Source organism: Muntiacus reevesi, chromosome 3 (assembly GCF_963930625.1).
Source record: "Muntiacus reevesi chromosome 3, mMunRee1.1, whole genome shotgun sequence".
NCBI classification, from domain to species: Eukaryota; Metazoa; Chordata; class Mammalia; order Artiodactyla; family Cervidae; genus Muntiacus; species Muntiacus reevesi.
In genome coordinates this window covers 138,918,813-138,938,745 of record NC_089251.1, presented here as the reverse complement: position 1 = coordinate 138,938,745, position 19,933 = coordinate 138,918,813, and positions in this window count along the sequence as shown.

Sequence of the window (19,933 nt, the reverse complement as noted above, 5' to 3'; positions counted from 1 at the left end):
GAAGCAGCCAGGATTATTATACCTATAGGATTTCCAGGATTTTAATCTAACTAAATATACTACTTCACATACTCAGGACTTAAAAGAAAGAAGGATGAGCTTAAGAAAATGGCAGTAATGTTTTATTGACTGTCTTCTTACTTTCCTGAATTTAAAATTTTTCTCATCACTTTTATGAAATTCTTGACTTTAGAGTGCTCCCTACTCTACAGTGCAAATGCCAGCATATTTCTAATCTTTATATATTTGTAAGGTTTTTATTTTTAATTTTGCTTTTACCTAATAAAACATGTGTGTAACAGACCTGGGTGTGTGAACTAAAGCCATATTTGCAAGATGCTTTGAAATCCACAGAGTGGTATAAGTTAGGGAAAGTATACATATTTTCAAAATTCCCATGTTAACCAGGTCTATCTAATTTGAATTTATAACCAAACTAAAACAAATTAAAGCATCTATCTAGCATCTTTTATCAAAAATAGATCTAGATTCTTCTATAGCTCAAGTAAATCTTAGATACTGAAGAAAGTTAGCTTTGTTTAGGAGACAAAATGCATCTGCATAATTGAATGGATTCATCTATTTTATTTTGAATTTTTCTTCCTATGTGCACAGGGAAAGTGATTTTCTCAAGCCCCTGGGATGCTCTCAGGACACTAAATACAGTAGGTGATTATATTCTACATTCAGTACATTAAAGGCATTTTCCAGGAAAGAGGATGAGGACAGGAGTATATGGTTCAGGGAACATAAGAAAGAGAATAAAATGCACACAAGAGAATGCATATTTATTAAATTTGAACAGAGTTAAGGCATTTTGCTAACTAACGTGAGCTACAGAAACTGCACACTGGATCACTGAGAATAGCCACAATACACATAGATGATTCAGATGATGATTTTCTTTTATTACTTCTGTTACTTAACTGTCTGACTGGGTTGGAATGTCAGCCCTAAAACAACAATTAAACTTTAGAGGCACTTTCAAAACCACTTTGCATATTTGTGTGTTTCTGCTCAGTCATTCTTGTGGCAACAGGAAATTTTAACTGCATATATGCTGAAGGTTTGCAAAAGTATTTAAACTTCAGTTAGGCAGAGACCATGGAGAAAATGACATATTTGTCTACCTTAAGTTTATTTAAATCACCAAGAAAAACTTCTTTAAAAATATACTGTAATTCGAATACTAACTATTCTAATTTAGATCCTAAAATTCCTTCTTGAGATTTCCTTTTTAGTTTTCTTCATAATATTTTTTAAAAGATGTGTGGTCATATTACACGCCAGTCAGGATGGCTGCTATCCAAAAGTCTACAAGCAATAAATGCTGGAGAGGGTGTGGAGAAAAGGGAATCCTCTTACACTGTTGGTGGGAATGCAAACTAGTACAGCCACTATGGAAAACAGTGTGGAGATTTCTTAAAAAACTGGAAATAGAACTGCCATATGACCCAGCAATACCGCTTCTGGGCATATACACTGAGGAATCCAGATCTGAAAGAGACACGTGCACCCCAATGTTCATCGCAGCACTGTTTATAATAGCCAGGACATGGAAGCAACCTAGATGCCCATCAGCAGATGAATAGATAAGGAAGCTGTGGTACATATACACCATGGAATATTACTCAGCCGTTAAAAAGAATTCATTTGAATCAGTTCTAATGAGATGGATGAAACTGGAGCCCATTATACAGAGTGAAGTAAGCCAGAAAGATAAAGAACATTACAGTATACTAACACATATATATGGAATTTAGATAGATGATAGTGATAACCCTATATGCAAAACAGAAAAAGAGACACAGAAGTACAGAACAGACTTTTGAACTCTGTGGGAGAACGGGAGGGTGGGATGTTTTGAAAGAACAGCATGTATATTATCTATGATGAAACAGACCACCAGCCCAGGTGGGATGCATAAGTCAGGTGCTCGGGCCTGGTGCACTGGGAGGACCCTGAGGAGTCGGGTGGAGAGGGAGGTGGGAGGGGGGATCGGGATGGGGAATACGTGTAACTATATGGCTGATTCATGTCAATGTATGACAAAACCCACTGAAATGTTGTGAAGTGATTGGCCTCCAACTAATAAAATAATATTAAAAAAAAAAAAGATGTGTGGTCATAAAGAAACCTGATATTTCAATCAATAGCATTCCACACTACTCACAAGATTTTGGCAAAAACATACAATCATTGACACACCATTAGAAATAGTATAAAGCTAAATGTTAATGATATGGGGCGAGATTGGCTTGATGTTAAGAGTGCGTTACAGAGACAGAAATATAGATCAGTAGAACAAAATAGAAAGCCCAGAGATAAATCCACACACCTATGGACACCTTATCTTTGACAAAGGAGGCAAGAATATACAATGGAGAAAAAACAATCTCTTTAACAAGTGGTACTGGGAAAACTGGTCAACCACTTGTAGAAGAATGAAACTAGAACACTTTTAACACCACACACAAAAATAAACTCAAAATGGCTTAAAGATCGAAATGTAAGACCAGAAACTATAAAACTCTTAGAAGAGAACATAGGCAAAACACTCTCTGACATAAATCACAGCAGGATCCTCTATGACCCACCTCCCAGAGTAATGGAAATAAAAGCAAAAATACACAAATGGGACCTAATGAAACTTAAAAGCTTCTGCACTACAAAGGAAACTATAAGCAAGGTGAAAAGACAGCCCTCAGATTGGGAGAAAATAATAGCAAATGAAGAAACAGACAAAGGATTAATCTCAAAAATATACAAGCAACTCCTGAAGTTCAATTCCAGAAAAATTACCCAATCAAAAAATGGGCCAAAGAACAAAACAGACATTTCCCCAAAGAAGACATACAGATGACTAACAAACACATGAAAAGATGCTCAACATCACTCATTATCAGAGAAATGCAAATCAAAACCACAATGAGGTACCATTACACGCCAGTCAGGATGACTGCTATCCAAAAGTCTACAAGCAATAAATGCTGGAGAGGGTGTGGAGAAAAGGGAATCCTCTTACACTGTTGGTGGGAATGCAAGCTAGTACACCCACTATGGAGAACAGTGAGGAGATTCCTTAAAAAACTGGAAATAGAAATGCCATACGACCCAGCAATCCCACTGCTGGGCATACACAGCAAGGAAACCAGAATTGAAAGAGACACGTGCACCCCAATGTTCACCGCAGCACTGTTTATAATAGCCAGGACATGGAAGCAACCTAGATGCCCATCAGCAGATGAATGGATAAGGAAGCTGTGGTACATATACACCATGGAATATTACTCAGCCATTAAAAAGAATGCATTTGAATCAGTTCTAATGAGGTGGATGAAACTGGAGCCTATTATACAGAGTGAAGTAAGTCCAAAAGAAAAACACCAATACAGTATACTAACGTATATGTGTGGAATTTAAAAAGATGGTAATAATGACCCTATATGTGAGACAGCAAAAGAGACACAGATGTAAAGAACAGTCTTTTGGACTCTGCGGGAGAAGGTGAGGGTGGGATGATTTGAGAGGGTAGTGTTGAAACATGTATATTACTATATGTGAAGTGGACCACCAGTCCAGGTTCGATGCATGAGACAGTGCTCAGGGCTGGTGCACTGGGATGACCCAGAGGGATGGGATGGTGAGGGAGGTGGGAGGGGGTTTCTGGATAGGGAACACATGTGTGCCTGTGACTGATTCATGTTGATATATGGCAAGAACCACCACAATATTGTAAAACCATTAGCCTCCAATTAAAAGAAGTATTTTTTTAAAGAGTGTGTGCTATAGTAGTAGCATTAATTTATTTCATTTTTATCAATGCATAAACATTGTTCGAGATTTTTCTAACAAGGATTGGGGAATACCAGGGTCACCTGATAGCGATTTGTTACCTGAATGCCAGAAAGTAAGGAAACACAGGAACTGTTCTGAACCTTTGAAGAATTGGAAGACTGTAACTATTCAAGACACAATTACAAATTAGATGAACCAAAAGAAGTACTGCAGTTCTGGGCATCTTGTCCCCTCAGAAGCCAGCTCACCCTTGCTCTCCACTCTAGTGACAAGTACCCTACTTACAAACCAGGTCCTTGTCAGATTCTCTCTCAATATCCTGTGGTATACTTACGTTTCTTACTTCTACCACCCTCTCTATAACTCAAAATGTCCCAAGAAACGGGATCGAAATAGATTTTTCAATCACTATGCAACACAGAGCATTATTATTGGACAAGAGTCATATCATAGGTTGCTGTGATCTGGTACATTTGGCCATGCAGCTAATAATCAAAGAGTCATTTGTGAACAACACGTAGGTAACAGGCATATATATGTTCATGGGCACATTCATTCAGTTGAGTCTGACAGGCAAAGACGGCGGCAACTCCAGGAGTGTGGTTCAGGTCGGCTTGCTCCCAGGTACGTGGTCTGTCCTGAAGATGGTGGTATATGTGTCACTACAACTATATGTGACATCACTATATCTGACGCCTCAGAACATGGACCCTCATCGCCTATTCTTGCAGACTGAATTGCAAGTCTATTTTAATGATAGTAACTATTCTGATTTGTAGCATTTCATGTAACTTCAGCTTTAAGGAGGAAGTGGTGGGATTTTTCAAAATTATTTCTTCTAATAAAGAGATGAAAAAATATTTTTTACTTTCATAGGGAAAATGTTTCAAAAATCCGACATAAGTGTTTAACCTGGTTAACAGTTCTTATGCTATAACTGAGTGACATTTTTGGTTTGACCTTATTATTCTTATAAACAGAACAACTAATTTATTGTGTTTTGCCACTACTTAGCAAAAGATATTTCTTTATTTAGACAAAGGGCTCACCTATTGTCACAAAAATAAATATCATTTGTTACCAGCATGGAAAACAGTGAAATTACAACTAAAATTGAAACTCATGTACACTACTTTCCATTTCTTCATAAATTAATTTTTAGAACAGGTTTAGGTTCACAGCAAAATTAAGCAGAAAGTACAGAGATGTTCCATATATCCTTGCTCCCTCACATACACAGACTCTCCCATTGTCAATATCTTCCCCCCAACCTTCAGAGAGGTAAATTTTTTACAACTGAAGAACCTATATTGAAACATGATTATCATCCATAAGCTATACCTTACATTAATGAACTCTAGTGTAAATGATCGATTATAGATGATAATGATGTTTCAATGTAGGTTTGTCAGTTGTAAAATATATACCTCTCCAGTGGGGATACTGATTTACATTAGGATTCAGTTTTGGTGTTGTATGGGCCTCCTAGCTGGTGCAGGTGATAAAGAACCTGCCTGCCAAAGCAGAAGACAGTAAGAGACCTGGGTTCTATCCCTGGGTCAGGAAGACCCCCTGGAGGAGGGCATGACAACACACTCCAGTATTATTGCCTGGAGAATCCCATGGACAGAGGAGCCTGGCGAGTTACAATCTATGGGGTTGCAAGGAGTCATATATGACCAAAATGACTTAGCATGCATGCATGCATTGGTGTTGTACATTCTATGGGTTTGAACAAACATCTGACATAGATCCACCATGAGAACATCACAAAGAGCATTTTCACTGCCTGAAGATCTGCTGTGGTCTGTCTATTCATGCCTCCTTTCCACTGAAACCCAGCAATCGCTAGTTTTTTCTAGTACTGTCTCCATAGTTTTGCTACTTTCAGAGTGTCATTGGAATCATACAGTGGGTAGCCTTTTCAGATTGACCGCTTTCACTTGGAAGCACATTTAAATTAAACACATCTGAATTTATCTCATTCATTTTTATTGGATGATATTGGTGATGATGATGATAATGACAATTCTACAGTAAGGATGTTGTGCAGTGTCATATAAAGATACTGAATAGAATTTTTTGTGTTGTTACTATAATTTTTTACACAATTCTGAATAATAAATGTCATAAATGATATCCAAGCAGGACACAACATGAACCCAAGGGAAATCTCACTGTTTTCTAAAGACACAGAAAAACTTACTTGCTCAGCTCTTTCAAAGTCATAGAAAGTCTGTCATGCAACCTGACGTTACATCACATAAGAGCTTTGACATCTGATTACTAGAAATATTTAGTGATATTTATGCAAACTGATCAACCAATAATCTATAATATCTGTCTGATTAAAAACACAATACATTTGCTTTCTTTACATCATTGTTGTTTTGTAACTCCAAAAGAAAACATTATTACCCTCAAGCTATAAATACAACAACCAGAACATTTTCCTACTAATGCTGTTGATTGCTTTAGGCGTATGCTTCAATCTACTTACATTTCCTTCTTTCCTATAATAATGATTTATTTTTATAGAGAATAAGACATGTCATTTAAAGAAATCTTATATGGAGAAATTAAGGGATATATATGAAATGTCTTAGAACTTAGAATAACATAGCATGTTAGGTGTGAGGTGAGGGGACAATGGTAAGTGCTATTATCTGTGACAAGTTAGTTCTATGAAGCTTGAACTCTCCCAATTTTTATTGCCAGAAGTTATAATAACAATGCCTAAATGTCTATCCTTCAGCTGCTATACAAAATTTGACAAGATAAAACTCTAAAATCTCACATTCCTTTCTATTTGTATGTCAGGGCTATATATAATACTATATAAAGTTCCTCACCACACCATTCATCAAACAGCTTCATGCTGAGAAATCCTCATGATGACATGGACTTAAGAAAAATGGAAACAATGTACAGACATCCTCTATTGTAGATATGGGAATCTGATGTTGAAAAGGAGGCTTAACTTGAGAATCTTTCATTTTTACTAACAATAGAAATTGCTGCTTCAGTTTGGAATTTTTGGACTCTTTTGTTTCAAACACTGGAGTAATTGAAGCAAAATGGTACATACAGTCAGTCACTTTGTGAAAAATGTGAAGCAGTGACAATACTTTAACACTTCTTTAAATCACGTGGAGTTACTGTGATCTCCATACACACAAAATGAATCTTGATCCTTCTACTTTGTTCTCTACATTGATTCTCAGATATGACTGGGAAGTTTTTACAAAATAAAGATTCCTGGACCTGCCTCTGTGGGCTTCCCTGAAAGCTCAGTTGATAAAGAATCCACCTGCAATGCAGGAGACCCTGGTTCGATTCCTGGGTCAGGAAGATCCGCTGGAGAAGGGACAGACCACCCACTCCAGTATGCTTGGGCTTCCTCTGTGGCCCAGCTGGTGAGGAATCTGCCTGCAATGCGGGAGACCTGGGTTCAGTGAGCCCAGTATTCTGGCCTGGAGAATTCCATGGACTGTATAGTCCATCAGGTCACAAAGAGTAAGACACAAGTGAAAATTCAAAAGTTGTTGTTTGAGATACAGAAATATTTATACATGTTTTTAATTTTCATGTAATATTTTCATGAAGCTGGCACATTAGCAAGAAGAATGAATGGACTTCAGATATAAATTGATTTTTTAACCTAGAAATTAAATCTATCTCTTCCTGGAGACTGCATTCATTTGAGGTAGCTATGTTAGCTCTCTCACTTCTCTTCTCTTCTGAGCTTTCTCTTAATTATTTCTGTGTGACCATTTCCAACCTGGAAATTCTTCTTAATAGAAAAGATGGAAAGATCAATCAACTCACGTATTTTTGTCTATTCAAAAATGTCTATCAAGCAGCGCCTGTGTTTCAGGCACTCATGTGGTGGGGCAAATGGGCACAGAATATTAAATAAGTACATTTTCAAATCCACAAACCACAATTGTGTTACATGCTATATGGGAAAATGCAACAAGCATTATGCTAGTTAAAAGAGACAAAGAATGCTTCCTCTACCATTATAACAAACCCTCTCCACTAAGATGTAAGGTAGATTCTTGTCATACATTTTGATTTTTATCTGAACTAAACAATTCCTATTAGCCTGAGTTTATTTAAGATTAGACTCCCTGAAATGACAAGCTTTACTTGGTAAAGTAATCTGCAGTTAATTAAACCAAACACTAATGATTTTAAGATTCATGGTACATGTTTTATTATCTTATCCTTTATTATAAAAGGCAGCTTTGGCATTATTATTAGTCATTTGAAATTTGTTATTAAAGTTTATGATATTAGTGATTAAAATGGGAATCATTGAAGGTGGGAGGAGAAGGGGATGACAGAGGATGAGATGGTTGGATGGTATCACCAACTCAATGGGCATGAGTTTGGATAAACTCCGGGAGTTGGTGATGGACAGGGAAACCTGGAGTGCTACAAGTCCATGGGGTCGTAAAGAGTCGGACATGACTGAGCGACTGAACTGAACTGAAATGCCTTTAAAAATGGCTACAATAATGATAGAAGCAAAGGACCAGAGGAACCTCTCAAGATTTTTTCTGAGTATAAAATAAACTATTTTATATTAATATTTTAATTTACTCAAATTTATTTTTATTCACTTCAGGCAAAAATATAAGTTTAAAACTATCAACATATATAGACCCTTTTCAAAATATCTCCTTGTAGTTAAATATATCAAAAAATTTTTGTGTTTTTTAGGGGGGTAATTAAGTGAGAGCACAGATTGATTAACAGAGCTATAAGTAGAAAGAAAGTAGTTGTGACTATTAGTATCATGTGTTAAATATGAATGACATAATAGGTCCTAATAAATCTACATAGCAAGGCTAAAGATTTTCTACTAATTAGAAAATAATAAAATCAATTCAATAAAATATATAAAGTGTGAAAATTTTTCAAAATTGTTCTGAAAATATTTAATTGACAGAGAAATGTAAAGAGAGGCATGCTGAAGAATTGGTTTAAATGGTCTCATAAAAACAGGCTGCAAACATATCTTGGCTCTAAAATCACTGCAGATGATGAGTGCAGTCATGAAATTAAAAGACGCTTGCTGCTTGAAAGGAAGGCTATGACAACTCTAGGTAGCATATTAAAAAGCAAAGATATCATTTTGCTAACAAAGTCAAAATTATGGTTTTTCCAGTAGTCATGTACAGATTTGAGAGATGAACATAAGGAAGGGAGACTACCGGAGAATTGATCCTTTTGAACTTTGTTGCTGGAGGAGACTCTTAAGAGTCCCTTGGACTGCATGGAGATCAAACCAATCAATCTTAAAGGAAATCAACCCTAAAAACTCATTGGAAGGACTGATGCTAAGCTGAAACTCCAATATTTTGACCACCTGATGCAAAGAGCCAACTCATTGGCAAAGACCCTGATGCTGGGAAAGATTGAAGGCAAAAGGAGAAGAAGGCGGAAGAGGATGAGATGGCTAGATAGCATCACCAACTCCATGGACATGAATTTGAGCAAATTCCAGGAGGTAGTGAAGGACAGGGAAGCCTGGCATGTTGCAGTCCATGGGGTTGCAGAGTCAGCACAACTTAGTGACTGAACAACAAAAACATATCTTGATTCTTTTGAGAAACTCTATATAAATGAGTAAAGACAAGAGTTTTTATTTGAACAGAAGTGTTATCATCAGCACAGGAATACAACAAATACAAACTTCATAAAAGCAGAGTGGAGGTGTTTAATAATGGGATAGCACGTTTTGACAGAGGAATGGTTGGGAAGTCCCCGCCAAAATAATGCAACTTCAAAAGCTATCTTTTTTACTTCAATGTGTCTCCATTGTCCAAAAAAAAAAAAAAAAAAAAAAAAACCAACAACAACAGCAACAACAAAACCTATCAAGCTTGTACATTGACACATGGGCAGAATTTCATTTGGTTAATTATCTTGCTCAAACAATCCAATCATCACATCTTTTTACACAATGAAACAAATGCTTTTGGCTTTAATATAATTTACTACTGTGGTTAAGAGAGACTCAGTGACATTGAAGTTGTATTTCAGTTTTAGGGTTTTTATCGTCTCAATAGCAATGGAGGGATAATAAATTGATCTCAGTCAAAATAACTCATTTTTGTCACATTATTATAATAAGGAGTTTATGAAAGGTAACAGAATGACAACCTTGGGAGAGTAAGGTTTTTAACTCAATAATTATGGGCAGTTTGCTTTGATTTTATGCTTCTATTTTTCTTGTTTAGTATATTCTTTGGAACACTAGTCTCATTGAAAACTCAGAAGCAGACAGAATATGAATGCTGTTTTGTTGAATAAAACATTGTTTATTCTTAATGAGGACAAGCATTTATTTACTGATCTCCAAGCTTTGACCACAGGACTCAAAGTTCTTGGTTCAGATTCATTGAACAAAACAGAGTTACAGTGGACAGTCTCTGGAGTACCTCATTCAAATTGTTCTTACACTCAACTTAGTTTAAATGGTAACATTCAGCACTTTCAAAAGAGAAAAACAGTGTGGGAACTGTATTGGAGTGTGTGGACAAGGAAATCAATTCAAGTGACACCAGTTGCCTTTCCCTCTTTTCTCACCCCCAACTGAATAACTGTGTGAGAAGCTAATATACACCATAATTTTCTTGGTTTGTACATGGCCCTATGTTTACCCATGGACTTTATTTTGAGGTAAAATTTTTAAATAGGTAATTTAATTAAAGGAGCTTCCCTGGTGGCTCAGTGGTAAAGAATCCGCCTGCCAATGCAGGAGACAAGGGTTCGATCCCTGGGTCCAGAAAATCCCCTGAAAAAGAAAGTGGCAATCTACTCCAGTATTCTTGCCTGGAAAATCCCATGGACAGAGGAGCCTGGCGAGCTATAGTACAGGGGGTTGTAAAGAGTCAGATATGACTAAAGCTACTTAGCATGCAAGCACACACACACTGTTTTCTAATTCAAAACTGGGCAACCAGGACTGGTAATAGGACAACCAGTAAATCATATAATTCTGAAAAATCTGCCATGCTGTCATGGTTTATAGAGGGTTATGAAGATTACAGATATGTAAGGGCAAGAGCAAAGTAGTCAATAAAACATCCAGGCCAATATGAAAGCTATTAGCTATGACAACATCGCCATCCCAAAGAAAGGCAATGCCAAAGAACATTCAAATTACCACACAATTGCACTCATCTCACACGCTAGCAAAGTAATGCTCAAAATTCACCAAACCAGGCTTCAACAGTACGTGAACCGTGAACTTCCAGATGTTCAAGACAGATTTAGAAAAGGCAGAGGAACCAGATATCAAATTGCAAACATCGGCTGGATTATCGAAAAAGCAAGAGAGTTCCACAAAAACATCTATTTCTGCATTATTGATTATGCCAAAGCCTTTGACTGTGTAGATCACAACAAACTGTGGAAAATTCTTAAAGAGATGGGAATACCAGACCATCTTACCTGCGTCCTGAGAAATCTGTATGCAGGTCAAGAAGCAACTGTTAGAATCAGACATGGAACAACAGACTAGCTCCAAATCGGGAAAGGAGTACATCAAGGGCTATATATTGTCACCCTGCTTTATTTAACTTATATGCAGAGTGCATCATGTGAAATGCTGGGCTGGATGAAGCACAAGCTGGAATCAAGATTGCCAGAGAAAATATCAATAACCTCAGATATGCAGATGACACCACCCTTATGGCAGAAAGTGAAGAGGAACTAAAGAGCCTCTTGATGAAAGAGAAGGAGGAGAGTGAAAAAGCTGGCTTAAGACTCAACATTCAAAAGACAAAGATCATGGCATCTGGTCCCATCACTTCATGGCAAATAGATGGGGAAACAACAGAAACAGTGACAGACTTTATGTTTTTGGGCTCCAAAATCACTGCAGATGGTGACTGCAGCCATGAAATTCAAAGATTCTGGCTCCTTGGAAGAAAAGCTATGAGCAATCTAGATAGCATATTAAAAAGCAGAGACATTACTCTGCCAACAAAGGTCTGTCTAGTCAAAGCTATGGTTTTTCCAGTAGTCATGTATAGATGTGAGAGTTAGAATATAAAGAAAGTTGAGTGCTGAACTGATGCTTTTGAACTGTGGTGTTGGAGAAGGCTCTTGAGAGTCCCTTGGACTGCGAGGAGATAAAACCAGTCAATCCTAAAGGAAATCAACTCTGAATATTCATTGGAAGGACTGATGCTTAAGCTGAAACTCCAATACTTTGGCCACCTGAGGCAAAGAACTGACTCCTTGGAAATGACCCTGATGCTGGGAAAGATTGAAGGCAGAAGAAGAAGGGGATGACAGAAGATGAGATGGTTGGATCGCATCACCGACTCGATGGACATGTGTCTGAGCAAGCTCCGGGAGTTGGTGATGGACAGGGAAGCCTGGCGTGCTGCAGTCCATGTGATCGCAAGGAGTCAGACATGACTGAGCGACTGAATTGACTGGGATCATGTTTCAGAAATAGAATATGTCACTATTACACAAATTTAAAAATAAGATCCAGATATCAGACCAATGTAAGGACATAGGCAAGTTCAGATTTCACCAGGGAAGCAAAAGAAAGGATATAACATCATAACCTTATGCATTCAGTTTCTAGGGACAATTAGAAGGGGTTCAAGGAAATTAAGTCTAAGTACATGGTTTAGATAATGATATGTGTAAAAAAAAATACGAGTGCAGTTTGAACCACACACTGGCCTCATCCTTTAATACTTGGGACATGCATCTCAAGATTCAGCATAGATGCAACTGACTTTTAAGTTTCAATCAGTGAGTGAAAGTTGCTCAGTCATGTTCGACACTTTGCGACCCCATGGACTATACAGTCCTTGGAATTCTCCAGGCCAGAATACTAGAGTGGGTAGCTAATCCCTTCTCCAGGGGACCTTCCCAACCCAGGGATCAAACCCAGGTCTCCCACATTGCAGGCGGATTCTTTACCAGCTGAGCCACCAGGGAAGCCCCAATTCCAGGGAAGGGAGAGTTAAATCAGTTTTGACCATTTTCTTGAGAGAGTAAATGACAGCTGGCTAACAATGATGCCTCCAAAACTACAACAGCCTTCTAAAAGTCCCTGTGGTGACAAGAGAGGGTTGGAAAGCTGGGATTAACTTGTTAAGTGAGCAAAGAGTAATGTCTGTTAATGCATGTTCAATGGGTACGTATGTTCAAAATTCAATGTTTATTGAATTTTGTCAAAAGGTTCTTATGCATCTGTTGAAATGATCATGAGGTTTTTTATACTTCAGCTTGTTGATGTGGTGTATCACAATGACTGATTTGCAGACATTGAAAAATCCCTGTACCCTGGGGATAAATCCAACTTGATCATGGTACATGATCCCTTTAATGTACTGTTAGATTCAGATTGCTAGTATTCTGCTGAGGATTCAATGTCTATGTTCATCAGTGATATTAGTCTGCAATGTTCTTTCTTTTTTTGTGGTATCTTTGGTTCTGGTATCAGGGTGATGGTGGCCTCATAGAATGAGGTTGGGAGTTTCTTCCTCTGTACTTTTCTGGAATAGTTTCAGAAGGATGGGTGTTAGCTCTTCTCTAAATGTTTGATAGAATTCACCTGTGAAGCCATCTGGTCCTGGACTTTTGTTTGTTGGGAGTTTTTTAATCACAGTTTCAATTTCAGTACTTGTGACTGATCAGTTCATATTTTCTATTTCTTTCTGGTTAAGTCTTAAGAGATTGCACCTTTCTAAGAATTTGTCCATTTCTTCCATGTTGTCCATTTTATTGGCATATAGTTGCTGTGGTAGTCTGTGATCCTTTGATGATCTTTTGTGTTTCTGTGGTGTCCATTGTAACTTTGACTTCTTCATTTCTAATTTTATTAATTTGAACCCTCTCCTGATTTTTCTTTATTAACCTGGCTAAAGGTTTATCAATTTTGTTTATCTTTTCAGAAAACTAGCTTTTAGTTCAATTGATCTTTTCTATTGTTTTCTTCATTTCTAGTCCACTTAATTCTGCTCTGATCTTTAAGATTTTTTTCCTTCCACTAATTGGGTTTTGTTTGTTTTTCTTTCTCTAGTTGTTTTATATGTTAAGGCTAAGCTGTTTATTTGAGATTTTCCTAATTTCCTGAGATAAGATTGTATTGCTATTAGCTCCCCTCTTAGAATTGCTTTTGCTGCATACCATGCTGGGAGGGGTTGGGGGCAGGAAGAGAAGGGGACAGCAGAGGATGAGATGGCTGGATGGCATCACCGACTCGATGGGCATGAGTTTAAGTAAACTCCGGGAGTTTGTGACGGACGGGGAGGCCAGGCGTGCTGCGATTCATGGGGTCACAAAGAGTCAGACACAACTGAGCGGCTGAACTGAACTGAACTGAACTGACAGGCTTTGAATCATTGTGCTTTCATTTTCACTTGTCTCTAGGTTTTTTTTTTTATTTCCTCTTTGATTTCCTCAGTGATACATCAGTTGTTTAATAGCATATCGTTGGCAGGTTTCCCTGGTAGCTCAGTTGGTAAAGAATCAGCCTGCAATGCAGGAGATCCCGATTCCTGGATTGGAAAGATCCCCCTGGAGGAGGGCATGGCAACCGAATCCAGTATTCTTGCCTGGAGAATCCCCATGAACAGAGGGGGCTGGAGGGCTGCAGTCCATGGGATCGCAAAGAGTAGGACATGACTGGGTGACTAAGCACAGCACACAGCATATTGTTTAGCCTCCACGTGTTTGTTTCTTATAGTTTCTTGTCTTGTAGTTTATTTCTAATCTCAAAATGTGTGTTCAGAAAAGATGCTTGATATGATTTCAATTTCCTTAAATTTATTGAGGCTCTCTTTGTGGCCCAGATGTGATCAATCTCCAAAAAAAACAAAGCAATCTTGAGAAAGAAAAATGGAGTGTGAAGAATTAAGCTCCTTGACTTCAAACTATCACTACAAGGTTACATTCACCAAAACCCTAGGATAGTAGCACAAAAACAGACACATAGGTCAATGGAACAGGATAGAAAACCCAGAAATAAACTCACACACCTATGGTCAATTAATTTATAACAAAGGACACAAGACTATACAATGGAGAAAAAGTCTCTTCAATAAATGGAGCTAGGAAAACTGGACAGCTATATGTAAAAGGATGAAATTATAATATTCTTCAGCATCAATTACAAAAAATAAACTTAAAAATTGATGAAAAGCCTAAATTTAAGACTAGATACTATAAAAGTCTTAATAGGGATACACAGGGAAAACACTCCTTGACATAAATCTCAGCAATATCTTTTTTGAGCCATCTCCTAGAGTAATGGAAATAAAAATAAACAAAAGAGCCCTAACTAAACTCAATATCTTTTGCACAGCAAAGGAAATCATAAATAAAACAAAAGGCAACTCATAGAATGGGACAAAATATTTGCAAACAATGCAACTGACAAGGGATTAGTCTCCAAAATTAACAAAAAGCACACATGGCTTGATATCATCAAAACAAACAAACCAATCAAACAATAGGCAGAAGACCTAAATAGTCATCTCTCCAAAGAAGACATACAGATGGACAAGAGTCATGTGAAAAGATGTTCAACATCACTAATTACTGTTGTTGAGTTGCTCAGTCTTGTTTGATTCATTGAAACCCCATGGACTGAAGCACACCAGGCTTCTCTATCCTTCACCATCTCCTAGAGCTTGCTCAAACTCATGTCCTGTGATGCAAGCCAACAATCTTGTCCTCTGTTGTTCCTTTTTCCTTTTGCCTTCAACCTTCCCCAGCATCAAGGTCTTTTCCAATGAGCCGTCTCTTTGTGTAAAGTGGCCAAAGAATTGGAGCTTCAGCTTCAACATTGGTTCTTCCCATGAATATTCAGGATTGATTTCATTTAGGATGGACTGGTTGGATCTCCTTGCAGTTCAAAGGACTTTCAAGAGTCTTCTCCAACACCACAGTTCAAAAGCATCAATTCTTTGGTGCTCAACCTTCTTTATGGTCCAGCTTTCACATCCATACATGACTACTGGAAGAACTATAGCTTTGACTAGATGGACCTTTGTGGGCAAAGTAAAGTCTCTGCTATTTAATATGTTGTCTAGGTTGGTCATAGCTTTCGTTCCAAAAAGCAAGGATCTTTTAATTTTGCGGCTGCAGTCACCATCTGCAGTGATTTTGGAGCCCAAGAAAATAAGGTCTGTCACTGTTTCCCCATTTATTTGCCATGAAGTGATGGGACCGGATGCCATGATCTTTGTTTTTTGAATGCTGAGGTTTAAACCAGCTTTTTCACTCTCCTCTTTCTGTTTAATCAAGAGGTTCTTTAGTTCCTCTTCACTTTCTGCCATAAGGGTGATGTCATCTACATATTTGAGGTTATTGATATTTCTCCTGGCAATCTTGATTACAGCTTGTGCTTCCTCCCACCCAGCATTTCTCATGATGTACTCTGCATATAAGTTAAATAAGCAGGGTGACAATATACAGCCTTGATGTACTCCTTTCCCAATTTGGAACCAGTCTGTTGCTCCATGTCCAGTTTTAACTGTTGCTTCTTGACCTACATATGGATTTCTTAGGATGCTGGCAAGGTGGTCTGACATTCCCATCTCTTGAAGAATTTTCCATAGTTTTTTGTGATCCACACAGTCAAAGGCTTTAATGTAGTCAATGAAGCAGAAGTAGATGCTTTTCCTGGAATTCTCTCGCTTTTTCTATGATCAACAGATGTTGGCAATTTGATTTCTGGTTGCTCTGCCTTTTCTAAATCCAACCTGTATGCCTGGAAGTTCACAGCTCATGTACAGTTGAAACCTAACTTGGAGAATTTTGAGAATTACTTTGCTAGCTTGTGAGATGAGTGCAATTATGCAGTAGTTTGAACATCCTTTGGCATTGCTTTTCTTTGGGATTGGAATGAAAACTGACCTTTCCAGTCCTGTGGCCACTGCCAAGTTTTCCAAATTTGCTGGCATATTCAGTGCAGTACTAATTATTAGAGAAATGCAAATCAAAACTACAGGGAGGTATTATCTCACACAGGTCAGAATGGCCATCATCAAAAAGTCTACAAACAATAAATTCTGGAGAGTATGTGGAGTAAAGTGAATCCTCCTACACTGTTTGTGGGAATACAATTTGGTACAGCCACTATGAAGAACAGTTTGAAGCTTCCTTAAAAAACCAGAACTAGAGCTACCATGTGATCTAGCAATTCCACTCCTGGGCATATAGCTGGAGAACGACATAGTTCAAAAGGTTATATGCAACCCAGTGTGCATTTCAGTGCTGTTAAAATAGCCAAGATATGGAAACTATAAATGTCCATTAATAGAAGAATGGATAAAGATGTGGTACATATACACGATGGACTATTACTTGGTCATTAAAAGAGTGAAATAATGTCATTTACAGGGGCTTCCCTAGTGGCTCAGCCAGTAAAGAATCAGTTTGTAATGCAGGAGACTGCCTGCAATGTAGGAGATGTGGGTTTGATTCCTGGGCTGAGAAGATCCCTTGGAGAAGAAAAATGGCACCCCACTCCAGTGTTCTTGCCTGGGAAATCCCATGGACAGAGAAGCCTGGCAGGCTACATTCCATGGGTTCGCAAGAGTTGGACATGACTTAGCGACTAAACCATCAATGTCACTGGCAGTAACATGGATGGACCTGGAGATTATCATACTAAGTGAATCAAATCAGACAGAGGAAGGCAAATGTCATATGACATCATGTATATGTGGAATCTAAAAAAAAATTGTATAAAGGAACTCTGCAAAATAGAAACAGACTCACAGACTTAGAGAATGAACTTATGGTGACCAGACATGGAAAATGAGGGTAGTGACACATTGGGAGCTTGGGATTGACATGTACACACTTCTATACTTAAAATAAATAACAATGATCTAGTACTCAATATTCTGTAATTATCTAAATAGGAAATTAACTTGAAAAAGAATAGATACATGTATACATGTTAAGTGGTTCACTTGGCTATATACCTGAAGCTAACACAACAACGTTAATTGACTATACTCCAATAAAATAAAAATTAAAAAAAGAGTAACATCTGTGTCCAAATTTATCAACCTCTAGAGTCAATTCCCATGCATGTTGTCAATGCAGGAGAATGACAGAATTTAGGAGGATCACAATTAGGAGTACATATTTGCTTGAATTCCCAACTTCTATCTGCAAATTTCTAAGGCAAATATGAGAAAGGAAAGAGTAATTGTAACAGGTAACAGGATCTAGAATTCTCTTAGAGAAATGTGTCATTTTGCTGTCTCAATTTAGTTTCATAAGAGTGATAATGACAGATGACCAATTCTCTCAATGAGTTCATGATGTCATCAAGTTTTAAACAAGAATAAGTTAAAAAATGATTTGTTTTAAGAAGTTATTTCATATCTAATAGATTATCACTTTGTAGAAGTCTTAGCAGATACCAGTTCAATATTGCACTGAAAAAATAAGCTTATATACGTCATACATCCTTTCAATGAACTGAATACCAGGATAACATTTTACAATTTCCCCCAAACTATAGTTAAATGATGATGAAAATAATCAAATGGTTATTTAAAGATAGTACATTTTTAAAACCTCCCAATGCCTAGGTAAATTTAATACTTACTCAAAGTAAGATAAATTGTTGTGATACAATGTTATTCAATCTGCTATGACTAGATTAAAATTTTTCTTTTGAGGGGCAGTCAAGTAAATTAACTTCGCATTGTGCTCTGATGTTAAAGCCTCAATTTGTGTCTTTAGGATCTATAGCTCACTTCTTTTTTTTTTTTTAATTGTATTTTATTAGTTGGAGGCTAATTACTTCACAACATTTCAGTGGGTTTTGTCATACATTGACATGAATCAGCCATAGAGTTACACGTATTCCCCATCCCGATTCCCCTCCCACCTCCCTCTCCACCCGACTCCTCTGGGTCCTCCCAGTGCACCAGGCCCGAGCACTTGTCTCATGCATCCCACCTGGGCTGGTGATCTGTTTCACCATAGATAATATACATGCTGTTCTTTCGAAACATCCCACCCTCACCTTCTCCCATAGAGTCCAAAAGTCTGTTCTGTACTTCTGTGTCTCTTTTTCTGTTTTGCATATAGGGTTATCATTACCATCTTTCTAAATTCCATATATATGTGTTAGTATGCTGTAATGTTCTTTATCTTTCTGGCTTACTTCACTCTGTATAATGGGCTCCAGTTTCATCCATCTCATTAGAACTGATTCAAATGAATTCTTTTTAATGGCTGAGTAATATTCCATGGTGTATATGTACCACAGCTTCCTTATCCACTCATCTGCTGATGGGCATCTAGGTTGCTTCCATGTCCTGGCTATTATAAACAGTGCTGCGATGAACATTGGGGTGCACGTGTCTCTTTCAGATCTGGATTCCTCAGTGTGTATGCCCAGAAGTGGGATTGCTGGGTCATATGGCAGTTCTATTTCCAGTTTTTTAAGGAATCTCCACACTGTTTTCCATAGTGGCTGTACTAGTTTGCATTCCCACCAACAGTGTAAGAGGGTTCCCTTTTCTCCACACCCTCTCCAGCATTTATTGCTTGTAGACTTTTGGATAGCAGCCATCCTGACTGGCGTGTAATGGTACCTCATTGTGGTTTTGACTTGCATTTCTCTGATAATGAGTGATGTTGAGCATCTTTTCATGTGTTTGTTAGCCATCTGTATGTCTTCTTTGGAGAAATGTCTGTTTAGTTCTTTGGCCCATTTTTTGATTGGGTCATTTAATTTTCTGGAATTGAGCTTCAGGAGTTGCTTAGCTCACTTCTTCTTATGTGGTAAAATTACTTGGTTGAACAAAAGAATATATCTCAAAATTTAAAAACCAGCATCATCTTTTCTTTGTAATTTTGGCTGTTAAATGATTCCCATCATTAGCTAAACACAAAACAAAAGAAACAGGCGATTATGTTTTTAAAATATCAGTTAAATCCTTTTCTTTAAATCAGACTCTTTTCATCTGAATTGATTTCTTAAGAGAAAAACTATCATATCTTCTTTTTCTATGAAAGGACTAAATCATCTGGACTTTATCATGTATTCACAAATGCAAAATATCTAAAAGTGCAGATATCACACTGTGATTGGTGAAAGAAGGCAGAATACTTG